The sequence below is a fragment of the Pongo abelii genome, chromosome 1 (assembly GCF_028885655.2).
Source record: "Pongo abelii isolate AG06213 chromosome 1, NHGRI_mPonAbe1-v2.0_pri, whole genome shotgun sequence".
NCBI lineage: Eukaryota > Metazoa > Chordata > Mammalia > Primates > Hominidae > Pongo > Pongo abelii.
Genome location: NC_071985.2, coordinates 2,718,430 through 2,732,390, shown reverse-complemented (window position 1 = coordinate 2,732,390; position 13,961 = coordinate 2,718,430). Strand labels below are relative to the sequence as shown.

General features: G+C 36.6%; 1 protein-coding gene across 5 annotated transcripts in view; it reads right to left on the bottom strand.

Annotated features, from left to right (window-relative positions):
- Window positions 1–13,961, bottom strand: part of SMYD3 (SET and MYND domain containing 3) — a 749,014-nt gene that overhangs the window by 580,295 nt on the left and 154,758 nt on the right. The window lies entirely within an intron of this gene.

Here is a 13,961-nt window from a genome sequence, read left to right as displayed (position 1 = left end):
CTCATTGTTATTTCAAAAATTATAAATCTGCTCCCCAATTTCTGGGTCTATAAAATCCTCCTTAAAAGGACTGCTCTCACTTCTACTTCAGCAGAACCAACAATTTCAAAAGAGCTGCAGCTACTTCAAAACTGTGACTCAGGTTCAATATCAAGCCAGTATTTTGCTCAGAAAGACTATCCGTGTCAACTTGTTGGGTGACAGCTTGGTCTGTCTTCTATTTCTTAGTAACCCAAATGGTGGAGACATTGCTTCTAACAGGTGTATCACTCCTTCCATCAACGCTACTCACAGCTGCCTCACTTCCACTAGGACAACCCTCTCAATGTGCTGTTCATAACCTATGTTCTAGCATTTACACTTCACTCACTTTTAAACAAGACGGAGCTGATTCAAAGTAAAGATGTGTATGAAATGAGACTGCAAAACCAGAAACAGAAAATACTAAAATTATGGAAGAGGGAAAAAGGAAAGCACGCTAGCATTTACTTATCATTCTACAAGGTACTAGACACATGGCTAAGCAAATAACAAAACACGTTTCATTTGATTTTCCTAATAATCCAAATGGTAGGTATTATCCCTCCATTAAAGATAAAGGAAGGCTCAAAAGCTGATATCTAACTATCACACTGCCTAAATATAAAAAGAGAGTAAAAATTCTTAGCATGCTAAACATGACTGCTGAATAATTTGTACATTACATTTGAGTGTTTGTACATTTATCTGAGTTGCCTTACAAGCAAGGCAAAAAAGAAGGCATAATGGTTTATATAATTCTCAACTGACAGAAAGTAAAAACACATAGTTTTACCAAGTATTAAATCACAGGAGGGATTTATTCCAAGAACGCTAATCAACACACTGAACAATGTCCTTAACAACTGTTCACAACTATAATGGCCTTTCATATGACTTTTAATATCAGTACTCACTGAAAGGCATAATATTAAAATACAACTCAGTGAAAGAACAAGCTTCTGTTGCTCAGGGGGCTAGTCCTGGACTAGCAATTAGCAATTACCAATGTGTGTAAGAGGCCTAAAATATGTATGATACAATTGTCAAGTAAGTTTTAAAAACACAATATCATGTTGACCCTACTTAGAGATTCAAAATATACTTAGCATCCTAAAAGTTCTAAAAGTCTAAGCACTAAAGAAATGTGTATAAATTATTTAACACAGTTTCCCATGCTTGGTATTGTCACCCTTTAGAAAGTTAGGTTGGTATTCACTGACTCAGATATACCTATATATATTTTTTCACCTGGTCTTTGCATGTGAGTGGGTTAAGCTAACAAATTCACATTCATTTGCACTCACAAAAAACAAGAGTGTTGACTTTTTTGGTTTTTTGCTGATAGAAGGGAGAACCATAACTTTGGCGGAAGTTTTCCTTTGATTATAGAAGTTGAGAAACCTGTCAGATGCTCTCACGGACGGAGCATGTAGACAGTAACAGACAGTGCCAATAGATCTATCAGAAAGTACCTTAGGCTCTGTTCAAATGCCTCAGTGTCCAGCCGAACAGGGCTCACACTTAGCAAAACAAGGCAGAGATAATTTGAGGCAAAAGACCTTAAGGGCAGATTTTAATCAATGCTCATTTTAACTACAAGAGATCATCCATAACCCCTCTGTTAAAACCTAAATATTTGAGCAGCTCAGCCTCCTGATAGCTTACCAGGGTGAGATAACTACAAAACGTACACCAGGTAATGAACAACCGATCAGTTAGATGACAGCATTTGGAATTAAACATCCAAATTCTGGAAATTTCCTGTTAAAACAACTTTAGGTCCTTAACATAATTGATATGGAGCTCTTATTTCTCAACAATAACTAGAAACTAGACAAAATGTTTCTTAAACTTATTCCTAGATCATTGCCTGAAAACATACTTATTTTCTCATTTGCTTCAGGAACAATATCTTCGTTATTTCCATCTAAAAGCCAAATCAGATCATTTAGGCATAAATAGAGAAAGCAATCATACCACTTAAAATTGGTCTCCAATATGGTACCATACCATATATCAGCCCATTCCTTTTCTTTTTAAAACATTAACTGTTAAAATTTATCATTCAGCTTCACCTATCACATCTTACCATAAGGGTTACAAACACAAGCATACCACAGAAAAGGCTTACAAAGAAATCTTTTTATGCAGCTCCTTTGACTTTGAAGCAAAACGTGACAGTCATACAAAAACAAAAGGCATTATCTTCACTCAACAAACTAACCTTGGTCAAGACCTCGATGACACATTTGTCATATATATTTGCCAATTTCTCAAAAGACAACCTTCTTGATTTACATTTTTTCCTATTTTCTTACATTACTTCCAATACAGGATATAATTAAGATTTTGCTCATAACATTGGCTGTAGTATTTTCTGTTGTCATAGCTGAAAATTAACAATGATGTACAATAAGCATAAATTGGCTTGAGAGACAAAGCAAATTAAAATATTACATTAAGAAGCAAAAACAAAAGGAGACAAGAGTTTTATGCTGGAAAAAAAGGAAAAGACATCAACACAATTCTTTCAGTGCATGCATGACTCAAAAACAACTTCAGAATCTGTACATTTTCATAAATAACAGTTCACAACATAAACTAATTAACCACACCAGTAGTTCTCAATGGCAGTGACGCCTATCTTGAGGGTTGTTTGAGAAATTTATGGGGGTATTTTTATTTGTCACAATGTTTACGGAAAACTACTGGCACTTAATGAGCAGGAACCAAAGGAGCCAGACATTCTGTGTCGGATAGTTCTACAAAATGAAGAATTATCCAAATCCAATGCAGCTTTCAAGTGTCCGAACATATTCTATGAAGGTGGAAAACTTGTTTATAATTGTCTGAGCCTAGAACTAAATCTCCTTTTACATTTAAAAACAAAGAGCTTGTTTTTACATAATCCTAACGGCACTGAATTTTCTAGGTAAATCAAAGGAAGACTGTATTTTAAGAATTTTACCTAAATTACTCAATTAAAGTCATATCACTGAAGGCAACACCACTTCGAGTATTTGAGTTACCAATACAACATGCCTTCTGACCCGCATCTCTGCTTCCCTTCTCACAGTGACTCTATGTATAGGTGTAAATATGTGACTGATGACGTCTTCCAGTCTAATACTTCAGCATTTACATACTAAAATACATGTCATTTTATCATAGGTTTTAATTTTCTTTTTCCTTATGTTCCAACTATGGCATTATATTAATGTTCTGAAAATACGTAACTAGGTGGATTGCGTCACCTGCACAATTTCATTTCAAGATAGTAGAGAGGGCCATAAAAATAGTTCTCACAAAAATGGGAGTTGGGTCTGAAAACAGCTGAGAAGCCCAGATCCAGAAAAATGCTACACAGTTACACATGCCACACACATACACAAGAATATATTTTTAAATACATAGCCTAAGACCGACCCTAGGGATTCTGACACTACCCATGAGACAGGATCAAGCGTCCCACTGCAGGGCTGCTATGGTTTCAATGTGTACCTCAAAGTTCATGTGCTGGAAACGCAATCCCCAGTGCAACATGTTGAGAGGTGGGGTCTTTCGGTAGCACAGTGCTCATGAAAGGATTAATGCCACTATTGCAAGAGTGGGTTTGTTATAAAAGCGAGTCCAGCCCTCTCTTGTTCCCTCTCAGGAGCACGCTCCTGTCATGTGATGCCTTCTGCCATGTTAGGATGCAGCAATAAGGCCCTTACAGATGTAATCCCTCAATCTTGGACTTCCCGGCCTCCAGAAACACCAGCCAAATAAACTTCTGTTGTTTATGTATTACCCAGTCTGTGGCACTCTGTTAATAGCAGCACAAAAACAGATCAAGACAAGGGCATTCCATGAGTAGCTAAAGTTGAAAAACCACTGAGCTAAACTAAATTACAAAGGAAGTCATTATATATACTAAATAGATGAAACAAAATACAATTCTATAATTATCATTGAACTATTGTTCTATAGAAATAAATATTGTATAATATTAAGGTGGAAAAATGTTTCTAAACAGAACATAAAATGTGAAAACCATAAAGGAAAAGAAATATATATTAAATTACATAACAATGAAGAATTTTTGTACATCGGGGGAAGAAAACCAGAAACAAGGTTTAAAGGTAATAAACCATGAAAAAATCTAAAATATATACATGGACATAGTGCTAAATGTCTCCAGTATACAAAAAGGTCTTACACATAACTTTTGAATATTTCAAATAATATAAATAAAGGTTAAAGGAAATGAATAGGAAATTCATGACTGAAAAAGAAAAACCAATAGACAAGTAACACAAACCCCACCAGTGCTCAAAGAAATGATAACAGAAATTAGATAACATAGTGTCCCATTAATTTGGCAAAAATGAATAAAACTGGCAGTATTTAGAAGCATCTAGGATTTGGGGAAATAGGCATTTTCCAGCCTTGTTAGTAGAGTTGTAGGTTGCTCTGATCTTTCTGATGGGTATTTGGTGACGAATATCAAAATTGTAATGTGCATATTGTTGACACAGAAATATTATTCATAAAGTAATTTATTTTAAAAAATTTAAATAGTATAAAGAAATAAATTTAAGAATGTTCCAGCCTAAGCAACATAGGGAAATCCCATCTCTACAAAAAAAATTTTTTTTTAGTTAGCCAGACATGATGGCATGCACCTGTATTCCCAGCTACACCGGAGGCTAAGATGGGAGGATCACTCCCAGCTACGCTGGAGGCTAAGATGGGAGGTCGAGACTACAGTGAGCCATGGTCACACCACTGCATTCCAGACTGTGTGACAGAGTGAGACCCCAGGTCTCGGGGGAAAAAAAAAAAAGAATGCTCACAATAGAAGATGATTAAAATACTGAAAGTTAATTTTTCCAGCTTTTCCTAAAAGAAATTGCTATTTTTGTCTTTCTCTTTATAGCTTTCCATTACTATTTAAATTTTCTACAAAGAGCATGGAGTTTATGAATAAAAACAAATATAATTTTATGTGTAGTAATTGAGAATCAGGGAGAAGTACTTTTATACGAAAGGGACAGCAAAATTCCTGTTTAATAGGCACTTGTGCTTCTTAACTTTTTAATGTTTATTTTGGAAATCTAGTTGCAACTCAAAGCATAATTTAAAAGTGTTAATTTTTAAATGTTAAAAAATGCTTCAATGAATTGTTCTGTAATGCTGATGCAATCTTTTTTAATTCAGAGATTCACTCAGTAAATTGTTTTATCAGTTTAGCTATATTCATGTCTGTTTTTCTTAAATGAGTATAGTGCCAATTAAGTACACCTTGCATGAAACAGGTGTTCAATACATATTTTATGATTTATTCTAAAACCAGTACCATTAAGGGGGTAAAATTTACTATATATTATCATTATTTGAAATTAAGGCCATACAAAAAGAAGAAATGAAAGTAAACTCTCACAATTCTTTCTTTGACCAATAAGAGATGATCTTGATTACATGATTATGAAAGGAGTGTATTGATGAGATGTTACACTAGTAAGAGAAAATCAATTTATTTCTTCTTTCTTAAGCAAAATAACATTTGCACTATTATCATAATATTTCCCTCTCCTCTTTACATACAAAGTCCCTATTGCTCACTCGAGAACCCATTTAAATGCTGTTAAACACTGAGTTTTGGTTTGAGTGGATATCCATTTTAGGGTAGCTCATTATTGTTTGGGATAGAGTGTAAGAAGGGTCACCCTGCATTGAACCTTGGATTGGGTAAAATACATCCAATTCATGACATCAGCTCACCAGGTATTTATTCTATAAGAAGATTAGATTCAAAGATCTGTAAGGCAGTCTTCCAATGATAAAATTCTATGAGTCTGTAATATCCATTCCTAACAAATATCTGAATTATGTCAAAATTCAGATATTCTGAATTTTGAAACCTGCTTGGGTTAGGCTTACAATCATTGAAAATTTGCAACAGTATTTTCCTCAGCTATTTGGTCATTAAGGGTGAAGAAGCTGTCTTTAAAAATATAGAAAAGAAAAAGAATTTTTTGAGCCCACTTATTCAACAGTTTCATATAACATTAACTAAACATCTTCTATGTGAAATATCACAGTGATTTTTTTCTACATATTCAGGACTCACTCCACTCACAAACAATCATCTACAGAGGTTTCCTATGGGCAAAACTTAGGATAGCTGAGCTGCCACGCAACTTGCAGGAAATAAAAGATACTCGACAGCTTTCCATTCACATCCAGTTTGCTTGATAGCAAATAAATAATGCCTCCTCCTTTATCCTTGAAATGTAGTCCAATATTGAATTACAGATTGTCAGATGCACGCAGATCTGAAAAGCTGGAATCTGGGAAAAGAAAACTGAAAGGCTAAGCAGGTTGTCTAACAGCTACAGTTGACTGACAGGTACTGATTAAGATCTTGCAAAAAATCTCTTCAGAGCACACTAGAGATTAGTGATAGATATGAGACTTCTCACTTTAAATGCTTACTGAATGCTGTATCAAATGTAGAGCAAGAGCATCTTCTCACTAGTCTTAATCAAATTAGATGCATAGGGCTAAATATAAAGAAGGAATGTGGCATGAAAATGGTCTTAGGGCACAAGGTTGACAAGAGGAAAACAAAGAACATGAATAAATGATTATTTCTTAGGCAAATGGGAATTACGGTCTCCTGTTAAGTGAGGAACCTATAATATGAGACAATAATAACAACAGTGCCCCCAAAGTAAGTCAATCATCATCTAGTGCAGGGTTCCACAAATATATAGCCCACAGGTAAAATCCATTCTACATTTTTACATTTATGTAAAATTCAAATTCATGTACATTCTAATTCGTGCTACATTTTTAGTAAAATTGTACATTACAGGGATATAGCCACACTCATTAGTTACATTCATTCATTTCATGCTACATCAGAGTTGAACACATGTGACAAAAATCATATGGCCACAAAGCCTAAAATATTTACTATATAGTTCTTTACAGAAATTAGCCAGTGCTTGATCTAATGAGAGATCATATGAAGACGAAATGACTTAATCGATAGTTTGGCTGGAGAGCAAAATAAATCATGCACTTCCACAGACTTCCAATCTTATTTGGAAAAAACATCTATCCTAGATTAATCAAAATATCAACACCAGCTTCTAGCTGAATATGGTAGGTGGGGCACCTGTATTTTATTTCCTCAATACAAGTAATTATCAAATTTTTTACTCCCAAAGTGAACTGGAACAGCCATCAATGGATGAGTGGCAGGGAAGGATGTGGTTAGCCCCATTTGAGAGTGAAAAAGTGGTGGTAAGAGGACAGGCTGCAGAAGCAGGGTCAAAGAGGCCACCTGTAGGGACAATCCCATCTGAGAGGGAAGGTCAGCCTGCCAAGCAGAATTCCAGAGAGGATCTAGAATCAAAGACTATACATTGGGAGAATGCAATTGAAAAACAGATGAGAAAGAGAAAATTAACCACAAGCCTGTATGCCAAAGAGTCTCAAAACACCCCTTCTCTACTTTTGGCTTGATTGAGTAAGCAATGGAAGGTTAATGTACAGAATCTTGTTGAATTTGATGCTAAGATTATCTCTGATCCAGATTATTGCTACAGCCTCCTATTTGGTCTTCCTGCCCTGACTCTTACCCTTCTAGAACGGCTTCTTCAAACAATAGTCTAATTCTTTGAGTGGCTTAAAAATTGTGATCACTGCATTACAGAAAAAGAAAGAAAGTCAATGCACACTTAATGGCTCTGTGGTGACCAACATGTTTCAAACTACTTACTTGAAATATAATTTACATTAGTAAATTATATTTAGGTTGGTGCAAAAGTAATTACTTTTAATGGCAAAAACTGCAATTACGTATAAAATGATCCATTTTAACAGTATAGTTTGATAAATTTTTGTTTTTTTGAGATGCGGTCTTGCTATATTGTCCAGGCTGGTCTCTAACTCATGAGTTCAAACAATCCTCCCACCTTAGCCTCCCAAAGTGCTGGGATTACATGCACATGCCACCACGCCCAGCTTTGATAAGTTATGACATATATATCTCCATATAACCAACACCAAAATTAAGCTATAGATGTTAGTACTCCCCAAAAGTTCCCTTGTGCCCCTTACATTCAAGTCCTCCATCCCAGGCAACTCAGTGGTTTTGTCTCTATAATTATAAGATTAGTTTTGTCTAGCCTAGAACAGTATTACTTCTTTTCATATGGCTTCATTCCCTCAATACAGTGTTTTGAGATTCACTAACGTTGTGGCATGCATCAGTAGTTTGTTCCTGTTAATGGACAAGTAATAGTACAGTATGCATCTCTCTATTCATTTACCTGTGGATGAATATTTCACTTGTTTCCAGGTTTGGAACATTGAACATTTATGTACAAGTTGTTTTTGTAGATGTAAGTTTTCATAACTCTTAGGTAAATAACCAAGAGTAGAACTGCTGGGTCATATAGTAAGTACACCTTTAACATTATTACAAACCACTAAACTTTCCCAAAACAATGATAACGCTTTACATTCCCACTACCAGTGAACAAGAGTTCCAGTTGCTCCATCACCTTGCCAGCACTTGACAAGGTCAGTCCTTTTAATTTTAGTCTTTCTAGTGGGTGTGTAGTAATATCTCATTATGGTTTTAATTTTCATTTATCTGATGACCAGTGACAATGATTATCTTTTAATGTATATCTTCTTAAAGTATCTATTCAAATCTTTTACCTGTTTTACTGGGTCTTCTTACTACTGAATTATAAGTATTCTTTATAAATTCTGGAAACAACTTCTTGGTTGGGGGGAGAGAGAGAGAAGGAGGGAGAGAAAGAGAAAAGGAGGGAAAGAGGGGGAAAGAAGGTCTCAAATATTTTCTCCATGTCTGTAGTTTGTCTTTCCAAGGAGCTGAAGGGTTTAATTTTGATGAAAATCAATTTATCAGTTTCTCTTGGAGGCTTAGTGCTTTCTGTGTTCTACATAGGAAATTTTATGTACCCCATATCCAAAGAGTTTCTCGTATGTTTTCTTGGTTTTATAGTTTTAGCCTTTAAGTTTAAGCTCACTGAACCTAAATCTTATTAAATCTAGTGAAGAATTGTTTTTACTTTTATCATTTATTTTCCATGTGCATATTGGCACAATTTGTTGAAAAGATCATCCTTTCATTATTGAATTATGTTGGCACCTTTGTTGAAAATCAACTGGCCATATATGTGTAGGGCTATATTCTTTATATTTTTATTTCTGAATACATGTTGAGTATCCCTCATTTGAAATACTTGGGACCAGAAGTGCTTCAGGTTTTGGATTTCTTTGGATTTTGAAATGTTTGCATTATACTTACTGGCTGAACCATCCCAAATCTAAAAATCCAAAATCCAAAATACTCCAATGAGCATTTCCTTTGGGTATCATGCTGGTGCTTAAAATGTTTTGGATTTTGGAGCACTGCAGATTTTTTGATTTGGGATCCTCAACTTGTATTATGATGTGTTGACATTTTAAAAACCTTCCTGACTAAGGAGAAAACTGCTCCTGCTCCTCCCAGGGGCAGCCAATTCTAAGAAACAGCAAAGAGCTCAATCCTGAGCATGCCTTTGATAGGCAAACTAAATGATCCACAGCCATACTTCCTCTGTCTGGCCCTAACACCCTAAGAGGCAATATTCTTCTGCCTTAATCATCCCAGGGCCAGGTACCAGGCAAACAGAGACCACCCTTAAGCCCCAAGATCCCCTGATATTACTCAAACTAGCCAATCCTAAACTGAGAAACACCTATGAATGCCACAGTCCAGGGACAAAGGCTCACCAAAAACCCGAGACCTAATCATAGAACTATAGAACAGGCCGGGCGCAGTGGCTCACACCTGTAATCTCAGCACTTTGGGAGGCCAAGGGGGGTGGATCACGAGGTCAGGAGATTGAGACCATCCTGGCTAACACAGTAAGACCCCATCTCTACTAAAAATACAAAAAATTAGCCGGGCGTGGTGGCGGGCACCTGTAGTCCCAGCTCCTTGGGAGGCTGAGGCAGGAGAATGGTGTGAATCCGGGAGGTGGAGCTTGCAGTGAGCTGAGATGTGCTACTATACTCCAGCCTGAGCGACAGAGTGAGACTCTGTCTCAAAAACAAACAAAAAAAGAACTATAGAACAGTTCCTCTTCTCTTACATCTTGCCATCACACTACTAAAGGCCTGTTTACAGTGGTCCCATTTACATCATGTCTAGCTATCAGAAAAAATTATAAGACATACTGTATTAGTACATTCTTATGCTGCTATGAAAAAATACTCGATATTGGGTAATTTATAAAGGAAAGACGTTTAATTGACTCACAGTTCCACAGGGCTGTGGAGGAAACTTACAATCGTAGTGGAAGGGGAAGCAAACACATCCTTCTTCATATGGCAGCAGGAAGGAGAAGTGCCCAGCGAAGCAGGAAGCCCCTTATAAAACCATCCGATCTCGTGAGAACTAGCTCACTATCAAGAGAACAGGATGGGGGATACTGCTCCCATGATTCAATTATCTCCACCTGGTCCTGGTCCCCACCGCGACACATGGGGATTATGAGAACTACAATTCAAGAGGAGATCTGGGTGGGGACACAACCAAACTATGTTACATACTAAAGGGCAAAAAACATAGTTTGAAGAGACAGAGCGAGCATTAGTACCAAACTCAGATATGACAAGGATGTTGGAATTATCAGACTAGGAATTTTAAAAAACTATAATTAATATGCTAAGCATTCCAATGCAAAAGGAGACAGCACACAAGAACAGACAGGAGATACAGGCATAGAAACAGAAATTCTAAGAACCAAGAAGAACTGCTAGATCAAAAACACCAACAAAAATAAAGAGTGCCTTTGATGTCTTATTGGTACACTGGACATAGCTGGAGAGAAGAATCTCTGAGCTGAAATTATCTCAATATAGTAACCACCAACATTAAGAAGCAAAGAGAAAAAAGATTTTATAAAAAAAAAAAAAACAGAATATCCAAGAACTGTGGAACGATTATAAAAAGTATAAGATATGTGTAATAGGATATGTCAGAAGCAGAATAAAGAGAGAATGGAACAGAAGAAATACTTGAAGTAATAATGACTGAGAAGTTCTCCCAGATTAATGCCAGGCACCAAACCACAGATCCAGGAAACTCAGAGAACACCAAGCAGGATAAAAGTCCAAAAATCTATACTTAGGCATGTCATTTTCAAACTACAGAAAATCAAAAGTTTTTTAAAATACTGAGAGAAGCCAGATTTTTATAGCTAAAGATAAGTATATGTCTGTTTTAGGTGTTCATAGATACTGAAATGGTTTCAGTAATATGTCATTTTCTGAAAATCTCAAAACACTTGAAAGGTGTGTGCAATGGTTTGAAGGTCTGTACCCTCCAAAACTCATGTTGAAATTTAATTACCATTATATCAGTGTTAAGAGGTGGGACCATTAAGAGGTGATTCGGCCATGAAGACTCTGTCCTCATGGGCAGGATTAATTCCAGTATTTGATGCCCTCTTGTCTCTTGGCCCTTCCACCATGTGATGTCACAGCAAGAAGGCCCTCACTACATGTAGCCATCTTAATATAGAACTTCCAGGCCTCCAGAAATGTGAGTCAACAAATTTCCGCTCTTCACTTATACACTGATGGTGGGAATGTAAATTAGTTCAGCCACTGTGGAGACAGTTTAGAGATTTCCCAAAGAACTAAGACTTGAACTACCATGTGACCCAGCAATTCCATTACTGGGTATATACCCAAAGGAAGATAAGTCATTCTACCAAAAAGACACATGTACCCATATGTCTATCCCTGCACTGTTCACAAAAGCAAAGACAGGGAATCAATCTAGGTGCCCATCATTGGTGGATTGAATAAAGAAAATGTAGTATATATATACCACGGAATACTATGAAGCCATAAAAAAGAATAAAATCATGTCCTTGGGCCAGGCACAGTGGCTCATGTCTGTAATCCCAGCACTTTGGGAGGCCGAAGCAGGTGGATCATCTGAGGTCAGGAGTTCGCGACCAGCCTGGCCAACATGGTGAAACCCTGTCTCTACTAAAAATACAAAAATCAGCCAGACATGGTGGCAGGCGCCTGTAATCCCAGCTACTCAGGAGGCTGAGGCATGAGAATTACTTGAGCATAGGTGGCAGAGGTTGTAGTGAGCCTAGATCGTGCCACTGCACTCCAGCCTGGGTGCCACAGCAAGACTCCGTCTCGGAAAAAAATATATATACATATGTCTTTTGCAACAAAATGGATGCAGCTGGAGGCCATTATCCTAAGCAAAGTAGCGCAGAAACAGAAAATCAAATACAGTATGTTCTCACTTACAAGTGGGAGCTAAATTGGGTACACAAGTATATAAATATGGGAACAACAGACATTGGAGAATATAAGGAAGAGGAAGGAGGGGGAGGTGCAAGGGTTGAAAAACTACCTTTTGAGTACTATGCTTACTTCTTGGGTGACAGGTTCAATCATACTCCAAACCTCAGGATCACACAGTACACCTTTGTAGAAAACCCGCACATGTACCCCCAGAATCTAAAATAAATGTTGAAAACAAATTAAATAAATTTGAAACAACAAAAATAAAGTTTTGTTCTTTATAAATTACTCAGTGTCAGTTATTCTATTATAGCAGCACAAAACAGACTAAAATAAACAACCTACATATAGAGGAACAAAGAATCATAGCCAACTTCTCAGAAACCATGTACAAGAGAGTGGAATGAAATAAAGTACTGAGAGACAAAAAAATTACTAATCTAGAATTCTGTACCCTGTGGAATTACCCTTTAAAAGTGAAGGGAAAATAAAGACTTTTTCAGGAAAACAAAAGCTGAGGAAATGTATTGCCAGTAGACCCGCCCACATGAAATGTTAAAAGAAATTCTGTAGAGAGAAGGAAAATTATAAAGGTTAGAAACTTAGATCTACATAAAGAAAGAACGAGAATCAAAGAAGGAATAGGTGAAGGTAAAATAAAAACTTTCATTTTTCTTATTCTTAATTGATCTAACAGATAATAGTTTGTTCAAAAGACTGCTAATAGCATCAATGTATTTAATTATGTATGTTTATGTATAAGCTAAATAAATGACATAAGAGAGGGAGCAGAGGCCAGGCGCTGTGGCTCAGGCCTGTAGTCCCAGCACTTTGGGAGGCTGAGGCAGGTGTACTGCCTGAGCTTAGGAGTTCGAGACCAGCCTGGGCAACATAGTGAAATCCCATCTCCACACAAAATACAAAAAGTAGCCAGGCATGGTGGTGCATGCCTGTAGTCCCAGCTATTTGAGGGGGTGCTGAGGAAGGAGGATGACTTGAACCGAGGAGGTCGAGGCTGCAGTGAGGGGTGTTCAGGCCACTGCACTCCAGCCTGGGTGACAGAGAGAGATCCCATTTCTAAAACAATATTTTTTTAAAGAGAGGGAGCAGGAATTAAAAGTATTTTGTTATTCTAAGGTACTCATTCTACCTGTAAAGCGGTAAAGTGTTATTTGAGAGTAAACTTGGATTCGTTGTAAATGTATATTGCAAACTCTGGGGCAATCACTAAAAAAGGAGATATATATATATCTGATGTGCTAATGAAAAGAAATGAAATCATACAAAATGCTCAATTAAAACCACAAAAGGCAAAAAATGGTGAAAGACAACAATCAGAACAAATAACAAGGCCAACAAATAGAAAATAGATATGATAAATATTAACCCAACTATATCAATAATCACTTTGAATGTCAATGATCTAAATGCATCAATTAAAAGACAGGGATGGTCACAGTGGATCAAGACACAAAACCCAACCCTATGTCATCCACAAGAAACCCATTTTACGTATAAATAGATTAAACGTACATGAATGGAGAAAGATATACCATGCTAACACTAATCAAAAGAAAAGCAGAAAGAGC